At 40.7% G+C, this 22,437-nt stretch overlaps 1 protein-coding gene and 1 non-coding gene across 9 annotated transcripts in view; both read left to right on the top strand.

Annotated features, from left to right (window-relative positions):
* The window catches only part of PLCB4 (phospholipase C beta 4), a 380,146-nt gene that overhangs the window by 174,524 nt on the left and 183,185 nt on the right, over positions 1–22,437 (top strand). The window lies entirely within an intron of this gene.
* Positions 2,667–2,770, top strand: LOC132240332 (U6 spliceosomal RNA). The gene has a single exon (XR_009454258.1). It is a non-coding gene; the product is annotated as a U6 spliceosomal RNA (small nuclear RNA).

Raw genomic sequence — 22,437 nt, 5'->3', positions numbered from 1 at the left:
CGGGTTGATGCTCCAACCCACTGAACCACACGGGCCAGCACTGAAAAGCGTGTTTTAGAAACAACTCTAAGCAAGTCTCTGCGCACTTTAGTGGTCATCATGTAAGCTTGAGTCGACATTAAGTACTTTAAAGTAATTTATGAGGTTAGAGGTATGCACAATTTTTAGAACTTTTGCATGTGTACCATAGCACCTAAGATATTGTAGACACTGTGTAAACTTTTTTTTTTGAGTAATAACACAACCTTCTGCAAGTGCAGTGGAAAATAACTTTCTCTGTATCCCCTCGCATGCTGTGGAAACTGAGCTTTAGAACTTCCCTGGCTTGTGGCTCATGCCCCCACTCAGACACCATTCTGTTGCTAATCCTGCCAGACAGTTGCCTTGTTTTGTTGAATGTTTGCTAATGGCACTGGTTTGATAAGTTTTTTGCATATGGTATACTCTGAATAATTACCTTTGATATTTACTTGTTGAACCTGTTCCCTCTATCTTGCTCTGGAGGGGCTTTGGGCAGCCCAGTAGAGCGATTATGATAAAACACACCCAGGCTCTCTGGAGTTGTCAAGGAGTCAGGGACTGCAGGCTCTTGATCGTGTTTCTACTCCTAAACTTTGCACTGCTGTCCAATATTTGTGGGCCGAGATACACTGGGAAGCATGTTGTTAATGCAGCTTCCACTTCCTCTCAACGGAAATTACACAGGAATATTTTTCATTCATCCTTTAAAAAAATACTGAAAACTCCTCGTTGTACAAGACATTGGCTTACAGCAGCAAAATATAGTTTTCATTATAGTCAAGCTGAATCAGTGCAGGAGTTCTTCTAAGACAGAAAAGGATTGTGGACAATGTTTTTGATTGCATCAATGACCCATTAGCTCTACTAATTGTAAAACTTAAGATAAATGTCTATGTTACATATGTATTACATCATCTCTGTATCTCTATTACTGTACCTACATGTATGTGCATGTATATATGTAAATATATACATATATTCAGAAAATGTCTGTGTTATATTATACATGTATATGCAGGGGTAAGTAGAAGTAGGGTAATAATAATAATAAAAATTATACAATAATTAACTAATAAACAAAACAAGAATGGAGTTTTGCATACTCACAACTTTTGCCCATCAGAGTATGTATATATGTGTGTGTGTGTATGTGTGTGTGTGTGTATGTACTCTGATAAAAACCTATGTAGAATTATGTTTACTTGAACACTGGCAGCTCTTTATATGATTGACATTTGCTTTTTTTTTAATCTTTGAAGCCATCTAATTCCTCTGGACTTTGAAGCTTTCTGAGTTGCTTGGAATTAATACCAAATTTGGAAAACTTTTAATACACAATGTTAACTTGAATAGTTTTTTGCTATGGGTGGGATAAAGGGATAATTTGTAAGATGGGGAATAAAATGTGGTAATCACTTGATGCTTTCAGAGCAGTACATATTTTTCAAATGATTAATTTTGGCATCTCTTGTATATATCATTAGAATATAAAAAGACCTGTCTTTTATGTTAGACTAAGTTACTAAAAATTGTATAAAGAGTTTGCATTATTTATTTTTGTGTTTTTTGTTTAATTGGATGGAAAAATAAATCTCACCTAGCAGATCCTTTAACATGTTGAGAACTACATATTTATTTTTAATTTATTGAGAATTACAGCTATGTCTTCCAATTCTTTAAGGACCAACTTCTAGGCTTATTCCATCACAACGTTTTTCTGATCCCCTGTATTAAATTGTTATTGCTGCTGTAGAAAATAACACAAGTTAGTGGCTTATAACAGACAAATGTATTATCTTACAGCTCTGGAGGTCAGAAGTCAGACATGGGTCTCACTGGGCTAAAGGCAAGGTATTGGCAGGGCTGCCTTCCTTTCTGAGGAGACTCTTTCATTGCCGTTTCCAGCTTCTAGGGGTCACCTGTGCTCCTAGGCTTGTGACCCCCTCCCACCTTCAAAACCATCCTTGTCCCATGGAGCCTTTCTCACAGTGTCATTTCTATTTCTTCCTCTTCTGCCTCCTTCTTCCCCACTGAAGGACCTTTGTGATTACATTGGGTCCACTGATTGCTAATCAACTGATTAACAGTCTTAATGGCATTTGCAACCTTCATTTCTCTTTGCCATGTAACATAATGTATTTGCAGATTCTGGGTTTCAGGAAGTGGGAATCCTTAGGCAGCTATTATTCTGCCTACTACATACCCTGAACCAGAAATAATTCATGTACTTTCATAAGGTTTTAATGACACTGACTTAACTTGCTATTATTCAAATACATGCTTTATTTCTCACTTGTTTTTTAACCTCTGCACAAGACAGGACCACGTCTACCTCATATTTCTGTTCTCAGCACATAGCAATATTGAAAGAACCAGGTAAATATTTTTTGAGCAAAGGAATAACATTTAAAGTTTTATCTAAAGACATTAGAAGGTAGGGATGTCAATTACTGAAGTATAAAAAACAGAAGCAGATATTACTGACAGATTATCATCAGTACTACTCACAGAAGAATAGTTTCTTCATGTATATCATTGTCTCTAAAAAGCAAATAATTTCAATGGTCAAAGAATATGATTCACCTAAGACTTATTACAATTCTTTTTACTATAAATTATTATTTTGTCACTTAAAAAATCCTTTCATGCTCACTTCAGCAGCACATATACTAAAATTGGAATGATACAAAGATTAGCATGGCCAGTGCTCAGGGATGACACACAAATTCGTGAAGCATTCCATATTTTTTTGAAAGGATAAAGGGGGTCAAATATATGGTGACTGAAGACTAGACTTTGGGTGCTGAGCACACAACGCAATATACAGATGTTGATGTATTGTAGAATTGTACACATGAAACTTATATAATATTAAACAGTATCAAACCAATACATTTTTAATAAATACTTCAGTGTCTTGGGCTTTAAAAAATATAAATCAGTTCCTCAAAGCCTCATGAACTCTGGCTAAAATGTCATAAAAATGCAAACTCTGGAAAGTGGTGGCCATCCGTGGGATGAATGCCCTGTGGGGAGACCTGCTGAGTAGCTAGCCTGCACTTGCCAAATGGTGCCAACCGCTTTCCTCAGACTCCAAGAGCTCTTTGGCTTTAAAGCACTTCCAATCATGCACAGCTTTTCTATGAAGGACTCTTAAGAGCAGAGGAAAGTGGATGAGTTCCCCACAATATTCATGAAGCCAAGATTTTCTCCCAGTTATTAGCTTTAGACTACATGCAAATTATATATTCTACTCCATGATGTATTTGTTGTAAGAAAAAAAAATATCCTCTATAATAAACATCTAATATGCTAATTAGACCAAACAGCCAAACAACCTTCCGGATATCCTTCCAGACAACCTTCTGGACAAAGCCGGGGCTGTGAGGGCTGGCCGAGGCTGCGAGGGCTGAGCACACAATGCATGAATTTCATGTATTGGGCCTCTAGTGTGTGTGTAAAGTTTTAACTCTGTTTTGCATCCAAGTGTCATTTTGAAAAGTGTGAGCACATATTATCTTGACCATACTTCTGTGATGTAGGCAGACATTCTCCTGTCTTATGGGTGAAGAACTCAGCTCGCCATGTATAGGGCATGTCCATCATCACATAACTGGAATGTGATGTGTGCTACAAGGTGAGTAGTTTGAATCTAGAGTTCTTCACCCCCAAGCTCCGTGCTTCTTATATTTAGCACCACATAAACTACATTTTCTCGGGCATCAAGGCTTGTAGGCCTTGATGTTTTCTATTAACTCATGATCTAAATAAAGCAGCATTTCACAAAATATTTTCCATGGCCTATTACTCCAATGAGGTTCTCTGTGAAAAGAATTCATTTTGTAATCAAGTGTGTAATTAACAGTATTTTCACAATTGAAGCATGAACTACCATAGTTGTAACTGTGCATGCAAAGTCCACTAGTAGAGAAATGTGGCTTACCTTCTTTTACCCCAGCATCTTCCAAAGTCATATCGCCACTGAGCCTTTGCTTTTTACCTTTTTGCTCCCATAATAGCTATTATCTTTTTGGAAAGGGACACGTCCCAATGTCCTGGGTCCCCAGTTGGTCAGTAATGATCATAATGCCAGCCAGTGTGCAAATGGAGCTGTTGTTATTGGGCAGAGGTTGGCATTGCTGCCTGTGTCCACTAAGAATGCTTTCATCAGCAAATACTAGAGTATCTAATTTGGGTTTGAGCCCTTGCTAATGAAAGTGCAGTCCTTGTATCAACTACATAGATATCACCTGGGAGCTTGTTAGAAATTCAGAATTTCAGGTCCCGCCCTAGACTTGCTGGAAGGGAATCTGCATTTTAACAGTATCCCCAGGAAACATATGTACAGTAACATATAAGAAGCTCTGGTTTAAACCACAAGGGCATTTATTATAATTTTTTATCTAAAAAGAAATTCAGAGGTGGAGGGCCCTGTGTTGATTTGCAACTCAAAGGGGCATCAAAGACTCAGGGGTCTCCTTTCCTCATGGTGGTAAAATAGCTGCTAAAGCTTTATGGGTTTTGTTCACTCCTAGTTTCATTTAAATGCAGCTGGAACAAAAGAGGAGGAAAGGATGCAGAGTACTTTTGTTTTTAATGTAGCTTTCTCTTATTATTAATGTATAATCTCTTTCTCAAAAGGCTTCTTATAGCTTCTGCTTAGGTTCTCATCAGCTAGATTTGGGTCACATACACACACATCAGACCAATTGTTAACAACATGTAACAGGAAAACCTCAATTGCCTTTGATTTTGACCAATGCTGTCCAAAAGAAATGTAAGACTAGCTACATATATAATTTAAATTTTTCTAGTAGCTACATTAAAAAAAGAGAAAATAGTTGAAGTTAATTTTAACAATACATTTTATTTAGCCCAATATTTCTGGATTATCATTTCAACATGCAAACAATACACAAAAATTGACAATGAGATATTTTATGTTCTTTATTTCACACTGAGTCTTTGAAATGAAGTCTGTCTTTTATGCTTTTACCACATTTCAATTCAGAAGCTAAGTTTTTATCAGATGTACGGATACATGAGATATACAAACATGAATACAGATTGTATGTAGATCTCATAAGTCACAACTGAAAAAATATGCACATACCCAGATTGCTTTGTGTATAATTAAATGTCTTCCAATAATCAAATCACGTTTCAGATTTTAAATTTAAATTAAGTTAAAATTTTGATTTCTCAGTCACACTAGTCACATTTCAAGTGCTCAGCAGCCACATGTGGCTGGTAGCTGTTGAATGAGACAGTGCATGACTAGGCCCTGGCTACTCAAAGTGTGGTCAGGGAGCAGCAGTAACAGAATCATCTGGGAGCTTGTTAGACCTGCTGAATCTTGTGTTGTATCCTAGATCTAGTCAATCAGAAATCTACATTATAGCCCTAGCTGGTTTGGCTCAGTGGTTAGAGTGTTGTTCTGTGGACTGAAGGGTCCCAGGTTCAATTCCAGTCAAGGGCACATGCCTGGGCTGCTGGCTCAATCCCCAGTAGGGGGCATGCAGGAGGCAGCCAATCAATGATTCTCTTTCATCATTGATGTTTCCATCTCTCTCTCTTCCTCTCTAAAATCAATAAAAAAATATTTTTAAAAAATCTGCATTTTAGTTTAATACACATAAAAGTTGGAACAAAACCATTCTAAGCTGTTCTCAACTTTGGCTGTGATTTAACATGATGGTGTGCACTTTAGAAAATATTGATGCTTATATCTCACCCAGAACCTTTGGACTTTCTGTCATGGGGTCCAGGCATCAGTATTTTACTGAAGCTTGTTGGGCTATTCCAATGTACGGCCAAGTTTGAGAACCACTGGTCCAGACTAATTTTGATTCATCTCAAATCAGATGCATTGCAACCCAAGCAATATTGTGATAGATGTTCTTGAGTAAGTAACCAACAGCGGTTTCCATCCTTGCTTTTCTCTGTCCTGTGGATATTTCCAGCAGGGAAAGGAGTCCGACTGTAATCTGCTATACTAGCTTAGGTCACACTTAGTCTTCTTTCTTCATTCAATCACTGACTAACTCTTTTCTCTGTTTCCCTGTCCACTGCTTTCACCATCGCTCACCTTCCTTATTCTCCTAGGTTAGGCCTCCTGCTCTGAGCTGATAAAATTTGCCTGTGCAGCATGTAGGCAGTGTGATAAATAAAACTATAGACTAATCTAATTATTGAAGAGAATTAAATTTTAAGAGAATCCTATCAGTTTCTAGAAATTATTATTACTGTATAAATAATTTCAGTCTGAGTTGTGCACATACTAAACCCACCCCGAAGGCCTCAAGGAGACCAGTTTCTTCTGCTCTTCATCCACACTCTAGCCCAGCCGTGGGCAAACTATGGCCCGCAGGCCGGATCCGGCCTGTTTGAAATGAATAAAACTAAAAAAAAAAAAAAAAAAAAAAAAAAAAAAAAAAAGACCGTACCCTTTTATGTAATGATGTTTACTTTGAATTTATATTAGTTTACACAAACACTCCATCCATGCTTTTGTTCCAGCCCTCTGGTCTAGTTTAAGAACCCATTGTGGCCCTTGAGTCAAAAAGTTTGCCCACCCCTGCTAGCCCCATGAAAATTCATCTCAGTTCTTTTTCTGTCCTGTTATTCATTAGCTCAGCATCAGTGTTTCATGACAGTGGCCTTTTCTTTATTCTTATGCTCCCCAGATGGCATTAATTTTCAGAATTAATTTCCTTTAGGTGTTCAGACTTCTGGCTTTGTTTTTACTTATTTTGTTTGGCCTTTTTTTTTTTTTGGATGATAAGCTTAAATGAGGTGGGCATGAAGCCTGCTCATTTAAAGCAGCTCTGAATCAGTAAGCTCAAACTGAGAGGTGACTTTATGACCATATTTGGGTACTTTGGTAGTTGCCCATGTGCACTTCTCTGGAGATTCAAAATGTGCACATACCTTGTAACATAGCCTTATCCATTTACGGTCTCTGGGGCAAACTAGATCTGCTGAGTTTCTCTTCTGAGGAAGGACCTTTAGCGGGACATGCTTGAAAAATAGGCTCACCTGAGTGGCTCTCACGAGTGCAAACAAAACCACATTAAAACAAAAGCATGTTCAGTTTGCCCAGCGCCAGGAGATGCTGTTTGTGGTCCCTTGGACTGGAGAACAAAGGGGCTGATCAACAGCCTTTTGAAATCTAACCCGTTTCTTGGTAGAGGTGCATCTGTACAGGATACATTTCAGTGATGACAGGAATTGCTGTCCAATCTAATAAAAGGACTTCTCCAAAATTTAGACTGTAACATTTAGACTGTATGATAAATAAATACAGATTAGTCTCTATTTATTCAAAGAGAGCTAAGTTTTAAGAGAATCTTACCAATTTCTGGAAATCATTATTAAAGTATAAATATTTTCAGTCTGAATTATATACACAAGAGTGTGAAGACTGAGCACTTGGAGAAATACAGCCAACAAGATCATCTTTTTTTTTTTTTTTTGAAAATTAAGTCAGTATTTTAACTGTATAGGTTCTCTGATTTCAAAAAGCCTTAGATTAGAAAAATCTAATTTTTGAAATTTTTAAGGATAAAAATATTAATAAAAGTCTTATTTAAAAACCTGTCAAATTTACATGATTTTCTCTAATACTTATATTGTAATAAAACATGAATAAAACATGGTAAAATCCCCTTGAAATTTTTGGATATTTGTTAGAAGTGGTCCAATGGCTATTCAGAGAAGGTCCCTGAAAAATATGGTCCATATGACACCAATTATGCATAGAACAGCAAAATATTAAAAGCATAATATTAAATTCCTAGTTTTAGAATTAAGAAATATCATCAGGAATACTTTACATTTTGGATGGCCAGAGAAATTTTGACATTTCTTCAATAAAACACTATTCAGTAAAAGTTGGAAAGCTAATAATTAAATAAACATGATCTCTAGTAAAATATATATTTATGCCTGCATGGATAATGAAGTAGATCTAATTTACTCAATAATATACACACTGGAGGAGAAGGAAGGAGAGATGGCCATTTTCTTCCATCACATCCTTTCTCGCTTGTGGAGACTGAACTGGGGATCCAGCTGTGAGAGCAAACATCGCCTTTGTCACCTTTGTCACCGGCTTGAGGGGATGACCCTGTTAGCAGGGTCATGACATAACGTCTTTGCAAGCCCATGTACTTGTGTGAAATATGAGTTGGCGTGTAAGATCAGGATCCTTGTGGAAAAGAATACCAGGAGAAGATGAAGAGTCTCCCCAGCCAGTTGAACCCGTTGAAGAAAAGAAGGAGAAGACAAGTAGTAAGAGGGAAGTGTCAGGAAACATGTATGATGGTGCTGATGATGACAGTGACAGTGTTGGAGTGAGACAGCAAAGCAACAGTGAACAAAGTGATAAGCAGCAGCTTCCTATTGAGGAGAATGAAGATTCTGATAGATTTAACTTCAAAGAAGAAAAAGAGAAGAGACAAAAAGCTGATCTGTTATATAAAAAGTACGGTGCAGTTAAGAAAAAAAGAAGGGTAGTCTAGTAAAGCAATTGAAATGAACCCTAAAGTTGAAAACACCGTTAGAACACAAGTTACGGCATTGAAGACTATAAGAGGGAGTAAGGCAGTTGTGAGACAACTTCAAGGAGAACTGGCTGATACCCAAAGAAAACTATCTACAACAGAGGCTTTACTGAAGGTTGAATCACATCATCATATGTGTTCACAATATAAAATACAAGAGTTAAAGAAGGAATAAGATGAAAGCAGAAGACAATCTCAGCATGAAAAGGAAGCGTCAAACACATTGATTTAATCATATCTCTGCAACAGAGCTTGCATGAAGTAATGAAGCAAAAGGGTGATTTAGAAAAAGAGATAACCAGACTTCAGGAACCCTTAAATATGCCAAAAAGAAATTTCAATGAAGAGCTCAGTTTCCCAAGAGTTTTAAACCCAAGTATAAAAGAAATGGAAATTGAGACTAGAAGGTTAAAACAGAAGAATGATGAGCTTATAGCAGCTTCAAAATGTGTGCGTTGGCCTGAAGAAAATACAGTTCAGCAGGAGATAGAATTCAAAGTACTTCAAAAGCAATGTGAAGAAATGACAACTAGAGCAGAGTGGTAGAAACAAGAACTAATAAGAATCAGAAGACAAATTGAAGTAAATAGGGCAAAACACCGTGAAGAACAGCGTCTAGAGAGGATTGGACAATGTGCAAGACCGGATGTAGCATACAGATTAGAACAAGTCGGGCAATTTTTACAGTTCTAAGAAGCAGCTTACAGAAATCAGCACCGAACTTCTTGTTTCAGAAACAGTAAGACAGACGACTAATAAGAGGCCCTTCCTGGAGACACCTTGTGTTGGAAATCCTAATAACAGTTTTGTATGCAATAGAAAACTTGCAGGTTCCTACTTTGAGAATTCCTAATTTTTATGAATTAAATGAACTTATATTATCAAAAGGATTAATTTCTATGCTTAAGTGAAAACTTTTGTCATCTTTCTACATGAAAGAACATTCTTAATTTCTACTTTATTTACAGCCTTTTATTTCAGTTTTTATAAAATGTCTTGCTGAGCAGTTGTACGTTTTCTAAATACTTAAACTAAAGAAATATTTGAATTTATAATTTATTTTTTATATTTGCATTTTTAAGTGAAGTTCCCTTATGTCTGTATATCTTGTCAGACTGATGACTAAAATGGCAGTGATAGGCAGTCTTGACATTGCCACAAGTTTTCATTGTGTATCAGTTATTAATATATCCATTCTTCATCCCATTTATTGAGTTCTTTAGCTCCAGAACTTGTTTGGTTCTTTGTATAGTTTTTATATCTTTGGTAAAGTTCTCCTTCTGTTCATTAATTTTATTCCTGAGCTCATTGAACTGCCTTTTGAGTGTTCTTGTATCTCGTTGAGTTTCCTCATGACTGCTGTTTTGTTTTCTCTCTCATTTACATAAAAATCGTCTGCTATTTTGAATAAATAAATAAATAATATACACACTGCATGGGTGTGTTGTTCCTTGCCATGTACATAGCACTTTCACAAATAATCTCACCATCCTTCTGTGGCCCCAGGCAGAGCTGGTAATACTTTGGTCTCATTACACAGATTTGAATGCAGAGAATCAGAGAAAAGCAAGGTCAGCAGAAAGTAGGGTTAGAAGTCATTCTTACTTATCAGGCAGTGTTCTTTCCACTGCAGTATGCTGCCTCTTTATTTCTTAGGGTCCTCCATCAACAGGATTTTGTAAGCCTCTGGGCTTTCAGACATTAAAGGACTAGTCAGCGAGTTGAACACTCCATGGTAGATTACTTTAGCGTGATGACCTGCCCCTCTCTCCTCTCCACTACAGATCCTCAGTCCCTTTTTCCATACTTCTGAAAGCATTAAAGTTTTGAAAACTTAGTTTCCCCTTAACTTTGGCATCATTTGAGTGGCGAAATTATGCCTGAACCAATAGGAGATTATATAAAGTCTTTATTTATCCCACTTAGAGTGAATAGCCATAGGTGTCACTGCATAAATGCTAGTGTATTTGCTAGTGATCAGAAAACTTTTTCTATACAAGACCAGATAGTAAATATTTTAGGTGTTATGGATCATACTGTCTCTTTGATAACTGCTCAACTCTGCCATTGTAGCTAGCACGAAAGCAGCCATAGACGGTATGTAAATGAAAGTGCGACTGTGTTCCAATAAAACTTTATTTACAGAAATACGTTGCAGGCTGGACTTGGCCCACTGGCCATAGTTTGTTAACCTCTGGACTAAAGGGCGATGCGTAGATCTGCTGGGGCTATTGCATAATGTACCATATGTACTCCATACTACCCTTCTGGATATGAAACATATCAGACCTCAAGAGGTTTGGTAAGGGGTAATGGGCCTATATCTAAGATTTAAAAGAAGTTTTGCAGAGGAGACAGTCATCTCCATTTTGGTCAAGTGTTAAAATCCTAGTATACAGATGACAGGAGGGGCCACTAAAGTTTAGGTATTGCCAGTATATTAGTCAGAAATGAGTTCGGAACCAAAAAGTATTTAAATACAAAGGTTCATATTTGCCCCACATAACAAGAAGTTCAGTGATAGGTAGTCTAGGGCTGGTTCAAGAGCTAAGTCATTCCCTTAGGGATCAAGTCTCTGTTCACATTTATTTTCCACTATCTTGAGTTGATAAGCCTCATCCTGATGCTATTGCCTCATGGTTACAAGATCAACACAACACCTCCAGGTATCACATGCATGCTCCCAGCAGAAAGCAAAAGCTATCTATATTAAACAGGCTAACCCCCCAAATCACAACAGGCTTCTCATTAGACTAAACAGGGTCACAATTCTACCTCTCATTATAAGGAAGCCTCAAGAAGGAAGTATTTTTAGCAAGTATATTTCAGTTGTAGTTCATTTTCATCACCCACTGAAATCAGGAGAAAGGATGTTGGGTGGACAGCTTGCACCATCTGCTGAGGCATCTGGCCTTGTTTTGGTGGCTGTTCCATTTCATTACAGGTATTTAACAACGTGCAGCGGATTCCCCTGGGCAGCATATCTTTTTAAGTAGCTCCAGTGTGAGCAGTGTTTTCCATCTGACTTGGAAAATTAAATAACATTATTCACATTTTTATGTAAATGTTGTGTAATATGCATGTGTAATCACCTGAGAATGGACTTCTTCAGAAGGATTTGAGTTTTGGAGACTTTCAGTGATTCTCAACCTGTGGGTCGCGACCCCTTTGGCAGTCAAACGACCCTTTCACAGGGGTCGCCTAAGACCATCCTGCATATCAGATATTTACATTATGATTCATAACAGTAGCACATTACAGTTATGAAGTAGCAATGAAAATTTTATGGTTGGGTCACAACATGAGGAACTGTATACAAAGGGCCAGAAGGTTGAGAACCACTGGTTTAGATGCTGGGACCCTTAGTCTGCCCGTTAACAAAGTTTGAGGAAAGAGTGACATGGAAGCAACAGGAAAGAAACTGCACTTTGTAAACAAGTCTATGTTCTGATCGGGGATGATCGCACACTAGAGCAAGATTTCCTGGCAAGGCGGTGGTGAACTCAGAGTCAGAGAACAGTTACTGGGTAACTTTTTACAAATATGACTCTGATACTAGTTTGAGAGAAAAGCAATTAAGTAGGCACCCAGAGACCATTGTCGTTCTCACTATGTATCTTGGGATTCTTGTCCTCCCCTCTGAGGTGGTATTTATTCTCTTTCTGGAAATAGGGCACTTAACATCTTGCTCTTTATTTGTCATAGACAACCATCATCAGAAAGAATGGAGGTACCTACACAATTTTAAATGACTTTGATTTTGTAGGATATCTTAAAATGGTATTGATGGGAATAATATGAAAAAAATACATTAATTCACTGATTGATTTGTTTAAATTTTAAATGTAAGTAAAATCAGTTTTGCTTCCACAAAGTTCTGTAATATTGAATTGATTCCAGAGCTGTTTCAATGTAGCCATTATGACTAAGTCATAACTGAAAGGTTAAAGTCGGTGGGTGGTGCGTGGGCAGGCTGAATAGCCATCTCAGACGGTGAGTAAAGAAAAAATTAAATTTATTTAAGGAAAAGGGATGGGGGATGGGGATATGGGGCTATCCGAAAGGAAGAGCTGTATAGCACTGAGCCAAAGGGTATTGGGTCTATGGTGGCAGCAAAAATGTACTTAGGACAGTGAAACAAAGAAAGGCATAGAAGAAACAACAGGAAGACCTAAGCTGGGCTGCTTTGGCTGGCTGAGAAGTCAGAGAAAAGGGGGCCTTGGAGAAAAACAGAGCAAAGAAGAAAGAGTTGGGATATATGAGTGAAAAGTTGAGACATTAAAGGATTGTCCTACATCTTCTCATAGAGGATCGAGAAAGAAAAGAAAAATGAAAAAGAAGTGGAGGAAATAACCACACATACTCTTTAAATTCTCCAAGGTTTCAGACCACTAGGACCCTGTGAGTGTAAAGTAGAATAGGTAAGAATAAGCATACGAATAGACCATAACTAAACACATTTTCATGATATTTCAGAACACCAAGGGTAAGAAGCAGATGCTAAAGATTCCAGAAATCAGAGTAGGACAGGAAGTTTACCACAAAGATGATTTCTAGAAGACAAGATAACAGTGCTTTCATGGGTTGCAGGGAAACTAATTTGAACCCGCAATTCTGTCCCAGCATTTTAAGACAAGAAAGAACTAAAATAAGAATGAAAACATTTGATCACTCCCAGATCAATCCTAGCAGAACTAATGCAACAAAGCCAAAGAGGGAATGATATGTTCCAAGGTCAGGTAAATAAAATAAACCAAGGAATATAGTTAAAAAAAATTATTCAAGACAATAGTTTTTTTGAAAAAAAACCTTTTTTTTTTTAACAAAAAAGCTGTCAAAATTAGAATAGGTATTTTAGAGAACTCTAATATCCTAAAAGCAAATGAAAGTTCTGTTACAGATAATGTGATAAAACAGAATATTCTCAGTGAGCAGATAAAATTGCAATGTTTACATAGGGCCCTCCCCAGTTTTTTCTTTCTGCAGTTCTTGAGTAGCACTATTATGTGGCTGTGTTATATGGCCTGCTATCTGCATTCAGACACACCACTTGTTTCTGCAGAAAATAATTATTCAATTTTCATATTGTAAAGGTCACTCGTTTTCCAATTTACAATATCAGTGTGTAGAAAAGTTATAGCTCAGAACAAGGTATACATGGTAAAACGTTGACAGTGTAAAAGTAACTGTTTTCTGGAGAAAAGTTGGGAGACAGGAGGAGGAAACGAGGTGAAGGAAAATAAAGGGACCCTAATCTCTCATTTGAGCATGTTATCTAGAGGTGCATGTTGCCATTCAGTAGCCCCTGGCCCTTTCACATTGAGATGTGCTGAGTGTGAGGTATATACCAGATTTCAAAGACAGTATAAAAAAAAAGAATGCAGACTATCTCAACAATTTTTATATTGATTGCATGTTGAACTGATAATACTTTGGATATATTTGGTTAAATAACATATATTGCTAAGATTAATTTTGCCATTTTGTTTTCTTTTTGTTGTCGTTAATCCTCACCTGAGGATATTTTTCCATTGATTTTTAGAGAGAGTGGAAGAGAGAGGGAAAGACACAGAGACACATCGATATGAAACACATCCATTGGTTGCCTCCTGCACCAGCCCTGACAAGGTCTGGGCCAGGGAGGAACTTTTAACCAAGGTACGTGCCCTTGACGGAATCGAACCCAGGACCCTTTGGCCTTCAGGCTGAGTCTCTATCCACTGAGCTAAACTGGCTAGGGCTGTTTTCCTTGTTTTTAAAGTGAGTACAAGAAAATTTTAACTTAGCTATGTGGCTCACACTCTATTCTATTGAACACCTCTTGCTCTGGGAAGATAGACATACATGCTAGAGGACTGAAAGCAGAAATGATCGCTTTGCTTATACTATTGTGGAGGTGGACTAGGCACATTGGGAAAAGAAAGCTTTTTGTTTTTTAATGTTCATATCTTTTAGAAATTATTTTTGTTTTCTAAACTCTTCAGCAGTTTCAAAAGGCTATTTGTAAGACATATGAAAAGCATGAGGAATAACAAGATGATAAACACTCTTAATCACTCCCAGTTTAAGGAAAAAACAACCCACCATTTACTTTTAAGACATCCCCCCTCCCACCTGTCGCTCCTGGGTGGTTTTAATTTTAATTGTTATCGCTTTCATAATAACAAAAATAATCATATTCTTTTAAAGAAAGTTTTTAAGTGGTGGATCTGTGTATAGAATATTTTGGTTTGGGTAATTTGGCAATATTGAATTTGAAAAGGTGTATGCTGTTGAATTCAATGGCTCCCTTTGATAAATTTGTTTTGTGTTCTGAAATATGCAAACTGCAAAGACCTATGTAAGCTTTAATGTCATTTTACTTTTTAAAAAGCATATATATTTGTATGTCTATTTTTACTAGTATAATAATGAATGTACATACATATGCTGCCATACATATGTGATATAAGTATGCATGTATACACATGAACATATCCTATCTAATAAAAGAGAAACATGGTAATTAGCATACGACCGCTACCCTTCCCATTGGCTAATCAGGGCGATATGCAAATTAACTGCCAGCCAAGATGGCGGCCGGCAGCCAGGCAGCTGGAAGCGAACATGAGGCTTGCTTGCTTCAGTGACGGAGGACTCCAACGTTCCCCGCCTGCCTTGCCGGCCTCTGAGCTTGCAGTTTAAGAAACATTCTAACAAATATAGAAGCTAAACAAAACCCCAGAAACCTGCTTTCAGCCAGCCAGGATCTCAGAGCTGGAGTTATACATTGTTTCGATTATAGAACCTAAACAAACCAGATACCTGCTTTCAGCAGCAGAGGCCTCAGAGCTGGAGCCAGAGCTAAACCTGGCCCAGAATAAAAAGAAAAAAAGGAGCATGTGGGAGCTTCAGGCGGCCTGAAAACAGCCCTCAGCCCCTCACCCAGTCTGGCCAGGCACCCCAGTGGGGACCCCCACCCTGAAGGGTGTGTGACCAGCTGCAACCAGCCATCATCCCCTCACCCAGGCTGGCCAGGCACCCCAGTGGGGACCCCCACCCTGATCCAGGACACCCTTCAGGGCAAACCAGCCAGCCCCACCCATGCACCAGGCCTCTATCCTGTATAGTAAAAGGGTAATATGCCTCCCAGCACTGGGATCAGCAGAGCCGCGAGGCCTCCCAGCACCGGGATCAGCATGACAGGGGGCAGCGCCCAAACCCCCTGATCGCCCTGCGGCTCTGTGTGTGACAGGGGGCGGGGCCACAACCTCCCTATCCACCCTGCTGTGTTCGTGACAGGGGAAGGCGCCCCAACCCCCGATCAGCCCTGCTCTGTGCCTGATAGGGGGAGCCCCCCAACCCCCTGATCGCCCTGCAGCTCTGTGTGTGACAGGGTGCGGCGCCCCAGCCCACCCCCCACCCCCCACGGGCCCTGCTCTGTGTGTGATGGGGTAGAGCCATAACCTCCCCATCGGCCCTGCCCTGAGTGTGAGAGTGGCGGCGCCCCAACCCCCTGATCGGCCCCTCTCTGTGGGTGATAGAGGGCGGATCCCCAACCCCCCTGATGGGCCCTGCTCTGAGCGTGACAGGGTACGGAGCCCAAACCCCCTGATGGGCCCTTCTCTGTGCGTGACAGCGGGGAGCTCCCCAACCCCCTGATTGACCCTGCTCTGTGTGTGACCGGGTACGGAGCCCCAACCCCCCTGATTGGCCCTGTTCTGTGCGTGACAGGGGGAGCTCCCCAACCCCCTGATGGGCCCTGCTCTGTGCATGACAGGGTATGGAGCCCAAACCCCCTGATGGACCCTGCTCTGTGCGTGACAGGGGCTGGCGCAGTAACCTCCCCATCAACCCTGCCTTGCGTGTGACAGGGGGCAGTTCCCCAACCCCCCAATCAGCCCTACCCTGAGCGTGACTGAGGGTGGCATCGCAACCTCCCAATCTGCCCTGCTCTGTACATGACAAGGGAAGGCGCCCCAACTCCCCAATCGGCCCTGCTCTGAGCCCGACCAGGGGCTGCACCTAGGGATTGGGCCTGCCCTCTGCCACCCGGGAGCAGGCCTAAGCCAGCAGGTCGTTATCTCCCGAGGGGTCCCAGACTGTGAGAGGGCACAGGCTGGGCTGAGGGGGCCCCCCCTCTCCCCCGAGTGCACAAATTTTTGTGCACCGGGCCTCTAGTCTCTCTATATAAAAGCCCAGTGACTGGAACAGCAGAATAACCAGAATGACCAGCAACTGGTGGCTATGATGCGCACTGCGGCAGCCAACCAGCCTGATCCGGGCCCCAATCGGTGCCCCCCTCCAGCCGGTCTGGCCCCTGATCACCCCCCTACCCCAATCTTGGACTCCACCAGTACATGAATTCGTGCACTGGTCTCTAATGCATGTATAATAACTGGTAGCATTGTCCCAGATGTCTGATTAGAAGTGTGGAAGGAAGTGACTTCATGTTCTTGTTTTATACATTTTCAGAGAAAGATAATAATGGAATTATTATTTACATAATTTTGATCATTTTCTGTAATTTCCAAATAAAAATACTTGAATAAATAAAATAAATATTTAAACACGTTCTAACAGGGCTTTCTTAGGAAAGAATACATTGCCTTAGGAGATAGGAAGTAATGTGTTTAGAAATTTTAAAAAATCAGGAGAAGTTACATGAAAGCATTAAAGCCATCATTTTTCTTCTCGCAACCCCAAATGTATTATTAGTCCAAAAGACAAGTATCATCACCTTTGAATCAGCCCTACAGTCAATTCCTTACCTAGCCCTCTCAATGTAAGGCACTTGGAAAGAATGCAGTGTTCTTCCTCCACTCGGCATCATTTCTAACACATCATAGAAGAAGCATGTGATCAAGTCACAGTAACGTGATGACCTGGGCTTCCCTCAGTTCAGTCAGAACAAAGGAAATGCCTGAATCATTTTAATTTGTTGAATGTGTGTTATGTGCCTTTGAGTTGGCTCCTACTCCTGATAAGCCTATGAATGAGTGATGTCCACAATGTCCTGTCCTCAATAGCCATATTCAGTTCCTGTAGACTCATGCCTGTGACTTTTCTTTTTCTTTTTCTTTTTAGAGGATGTTTATTAAAGCTGGGGACAATCAAACAAGGAAGGGCCTAGGATAGAAGAAGCAATAGAAGGGGAAATGTCTGTGTGTATATATCTTTTTTTTTTACTTTTTCTCTGATTATAAATGTTCATGTGCATTGAAATGGTTTATTAAAAGAAGAGGTGCAGCCCTAGCTGGTCTAGCTCAGTGGATAGAGAGTCAGCCTGCGGACTCAAGGGTACCAGGTTCGATTCTGGTCAAGGGCATGTACCTTGGTTGCAGGCACATCCTCAGTGGGGGGTGTGCAGGAGGCAGCTGATCAGTGTTTCTCTCTCATCGATATTTCTAACTCTCTATATCTCTCCCTTCCTTTCTGTAAAAAATCAATGAAATATATTAAAAAAAGAAGAGGTGCAATACATACTGCAACCCTATCATTCATGCATAAGTATTAACAATATTTTGCTGTATTTATTTCTAGTATTTTCAGACACATACATAAACTATATTTTAAAACTTTGGACACATATTGTGTATATGTATTCTGTTGTTTACTGCAGAACATTATATTGTGAGTGCTTTTTGATGGCATTGAGTATTCTTCATGAGCATAGTTCCAATGACTTTGAAATAGATCATTTGAGAGGAATCAATTAAAAATGTCTAAGAATTTAAATTCTTAGTGGCTATATTACATTTTTATTGTGGTTAGGATAGAACATATTTATTCTCCCACTTGAGTTTGAGTGTATAATTGATACCATATATAAAAGATAATGAGATGTTTACCTTGTCATACTCAGTAGTGATTTTCTGAGTTGTTAATATGAGGTGAATGAAAGTTTTCCCTGTGGACGTGGAAGACATGTCCAAGGACACATCTTTAATGAAAACAGACTGGTTGTGTACTTCTGTATCCAGCAATAGATGAAAAAGTGGAAACTTCATTAATGCAAAGTGGCATGGGGCTATATCTGAAATCTTAGGACGAAAATGAAATTTAGATTCTGGCCTTGTCTCAGGGAGACAGAAAATTGCAGGCTCATCTTTGCCAGGTCATCTACCTGTAATGTCTCATTTGGCATAATTTAGCATTATCTAGGTGAATTCCACCTGGGTCAAGTCTGATACATGTCATAAAAGATGGGATGTGGCAGTGGTTAGGGAAATTGGGGGAGGATATCTTCTATAATTAAACGAATGGGTCAGATGAGGTGGTTAGAGGAAGGAATGGTCTTCATGGTAGATAGGAATCCAGGAGCTGGTGCCATCTGAGGAGAATCACTAAATTTTTAAAAAGGTAGAAGATTGGAGATATCTGCAATGATCATAATAAGTAAGAGTGTGATTAGGCAGGGTTGGGAGGATCATAAAGTATTCAGGAAAGTGAGTGAGTGGAGAGAGGGATTTATAAAAATCATAGCTACCACATCCTAGATGCCTTCTGTGGGCCAGTCACTTGTCTCCCATGGGGTGGGGTGGGGATCGCCTGCAGAGGGAGGAGGGATGGAAGACTAAGGAGTGTTTCTTTATACTTGATATGTAAGGATAACAAGGTTGAAGGACATGGGAAGGAAGGAAGTAGATTGAAGTAAACAGTCTTAATTATTGGAAGAGTTTGAAGAGTTGACCCTGTCTGACATTCCAGGAGGAAATGAAGGCCCCTTTTTAATGACTTGCAGAAGGTCCCAGAATTGTTCACAGTTAGCCCCAGGAAGCTGCCCGCCACTGCTGGATATAGATGAACTATTTTTTCCTCTAAGATCCTGACCTCTGGGACAGAGCCTGGATGTTCTCTAGAAATTTTGGGCTGACATGTCAATGTATTTGATGATATAAAGTGAAACTGCATTCCCTTTGCATTGGAATTTGTTTAGGCAAGAAGAAGGGAATTTATTGAAAGGATACAGGGCTGTTTCCAGGAATTTTGGGATAAGAAGGGTAGGATCTGCAAATATGACCTGAAGGTTTTCAAAGATCCAGGCGGCAACCGATTTTCAGGTGGTCTCCTACCTTTGCTCACCAGTGTTGCTTTTCCGTGTCCCTATTACTCTTTCCACAGGGATTACATTGACTACCCCAGATATTTACAACCCCTCATTCAAGAAACTCATGACTGGCATCTCTGAAGTTCAATCCTAAACTTTCAAGAGCAGAAGAAGCTGATTGGCTCAGCATTGAGTACATGTCCATCCTTGGTTCAGTCAGCTCTGGCCAGGGGCAAGGTCCTGGCACAGCATGCCACTGATACCCTGTGAATAAGGGTCTGATAATAATTCTAAGAGAAGGGAGTTGTGGGCTCAATGGCTCCCCAGAATTGACCATTACCACTGATACTTAGCAGATGTGGGCAGGGGACATAGTCTTTTCCCATCACTGTTTCCTTTTCCACCAAACATAGTATCTTCTTCCTTGCTATTGAAAGTGTGCTCCATGGACCTGCAGCATTAGTATCCCCTGGGCACTCATAAATGCAGAATCTCAGGACCCCAGACCTATTGATTCAGTTCCCAATATCCCCAATAATTATAGGACAATAATATTGAAGACATGCTGATTAGATGAAGAAACAAGTTGGGAACCAGCCATAGATTAGGGCTGTTGGGATGGCTTCTTCCACAGGTGCCTGGCAGGTTTTTTTCTGACAAATAAATGCCCTTGTCCTCACTACAATCGCCTTTAAAGGTGTTTCTGCTGAAATTCAGGGTCCAGGATGGGAATGGAGAGAGCTGCTTGAGTCTGATGCAGGAATCATAATGTGTTGCACTAAGGGATGATTGGTGGGTTGCAAAAGAAAGAGAAAAGCGATAAAGGTGCTAAAATCTTTGCCCAAACAGAAGTTTCACCAAGCTTACTTTTAATTAGATAGTCATTAATCAATGTCACATATATAAAATCACAATCCTACCTCCATTTACATGCAAGTTTCTAAAGTCTTTAGAAACTTATCCTATCTAATAATAGAGAAACATGGTAATTAACTGTAACTTTGCTACCCTTCCCATTGACTAATCAGGGCGATATGCAAATTAACTGCCAACCAGGATGGCGGCCGGCAGCCAGGCAGCTGACGCGAACAGGAGTCTTGCTTGCTCCAGTGATGGAGGAAGCCAACGTTCCCCGCCTGCCACTGCCAGCCTCTGAGCTGCACTCTAAGAAACAATGTTGCAATTATAGAAGCTAAACAAACCCCAGAAACCTGCTTTCAGCCAGCCGGGCCTCAGAGCTGGAGTTGCAACAGTGTTTCAATTATAGAAGCCAGACAAAGCCAGATACCTGCTTTCAGCAGCTGAGGCCTCAAGCTGGAGCCGAGCCTCAGAGCTAAAGGTGGCTCTCAGCTCCAGTGAAACCATAGAAGGTAAATAAATCCCAAAAGAAAAAAAGGAGAAGTTGGGAGCTTCAGTCACCTGCCAGCCTGAAAATGGCCCTCAGCCCCTCACCCAGACTGGCCAGGCACCCAAGTGGGACCCCCACCCTGATCCAGGACACCCTTCAGGGCAAACCAGCTGGCCCACACCTGTGTACCAGGCCTCTATCCTATATAGTAAAAGGGTAATATGCAAACTGACCCTAACAGCAGAAGGACTGGGAATGACTGGTCACTATGACACACACTGACCACCAGGGGGCAGATACTCAATGCAGGAGCTGCCCTCTGGTGGTCAGGGCGCTCTCACATGGGAGGAGCTCTGCTCAGCCACAAGCCAGGCTAATGGCTGACAGTATAGCGGTGGTTGTGGGAGCCTCTCCTGCCTCCTCAGCAGCGCTAAGGATGTCCGACTGCAGTTTAGGCCTGCTCCCCACTGGCAAGTGGACATCCCCCGAGGGCTGCCGGGCTGCCAGAGGGATGTCTGATTGCCATCTTAGGCCCAATCCCCCGGGGAGCAGGCCTAAGCCAGCAGGTGGTCATCCCCTGAGGGGTCCCAGACTGTGAGAGGGCACAGGCCGGGCTGAGGGACCACCTCTCCCCCCGAGTGCACAAAATTTTGTGTACCGGGCCTCTAGTCTACATATAAAAGCCTAAGTGACCAGTAGGACTAGAACTACCATTCACTATGATGCGCACTAACCACCAGGGGGCAGACGTTCAACGCAGGAGCTGCCCCTGGTGGTCAGTGTGCTCCCACAACCAACCTCCCTCAGCAAGCCAACCTCCTTCAGCCCCTTCCCCCAGCCGGCCAACCTCCTGGGGGCCCTCCCCATGGCCTACCGGCCCCCCGATAGGCCTCGATTGCCAACCAGGCCGAGGGACCCCCCACCTGCACACGAATTTGTGCACAGGGTCTCTAGTTTTTTAAAAAAAGCTTAAGCTCTTTGTGAACTAAACTGACAACTTTTGATCATGGAGAAAAGCCTAGATTGCTTATTCAGAATACAGACACACTCAAGAAATTCACTGGGTAGAATATCCTTGGCAGACATTCAGAAATCCACCCCATTAGTGTTCGAAACTTTGAAGTCTATAAAGATAAATTTCAGACACTCTACTTTCTAGGCATTCTGTCTTCCCGCAGTTTCTCTTGTTGACTCCTTAAAGAGCCCTGGGAACTAATGTGGACCGCCATAACCTGCCATTATTATTAAATCAATCTGCTCATTTGCAAGGAAGCATTTATTATTTCATAACTCGACCAGACAATGCATAAAAATTATTTCCTTAAAGAAACCCTTACTTCGTAACTGCCAGGAGTGACCGGATGGAAATGACAAGAATTTCTAATTCTCTGGGTAAGCCGGAAGCCCCGCCTCAGAAGGACCCTTCTCACGGGGATTCAGAACATTCTTCAGTGCTTATTTTCTGGAATAGAAGT

This window comes from Myotis daubentonii, chromosome 8 (genome assembly GCF_963259705.1).
Source record: "Myotis daubentonii chromosome 8, mMyoDau2.1, whole genome shotgun sequence".
Taxonomy (NCBI): domain Eukaryota; kingdom Metazoa; phylum Chordata; class Mammalia; order Chiroptera; family Vespertilionidae; genus Myotis; species Myotis daubentonii.
The sequence above is the reverse complement of the archived record's forward strand: the minus strand, read 5'-3'. Positions and strand labels throughout refer to the sequence as shown.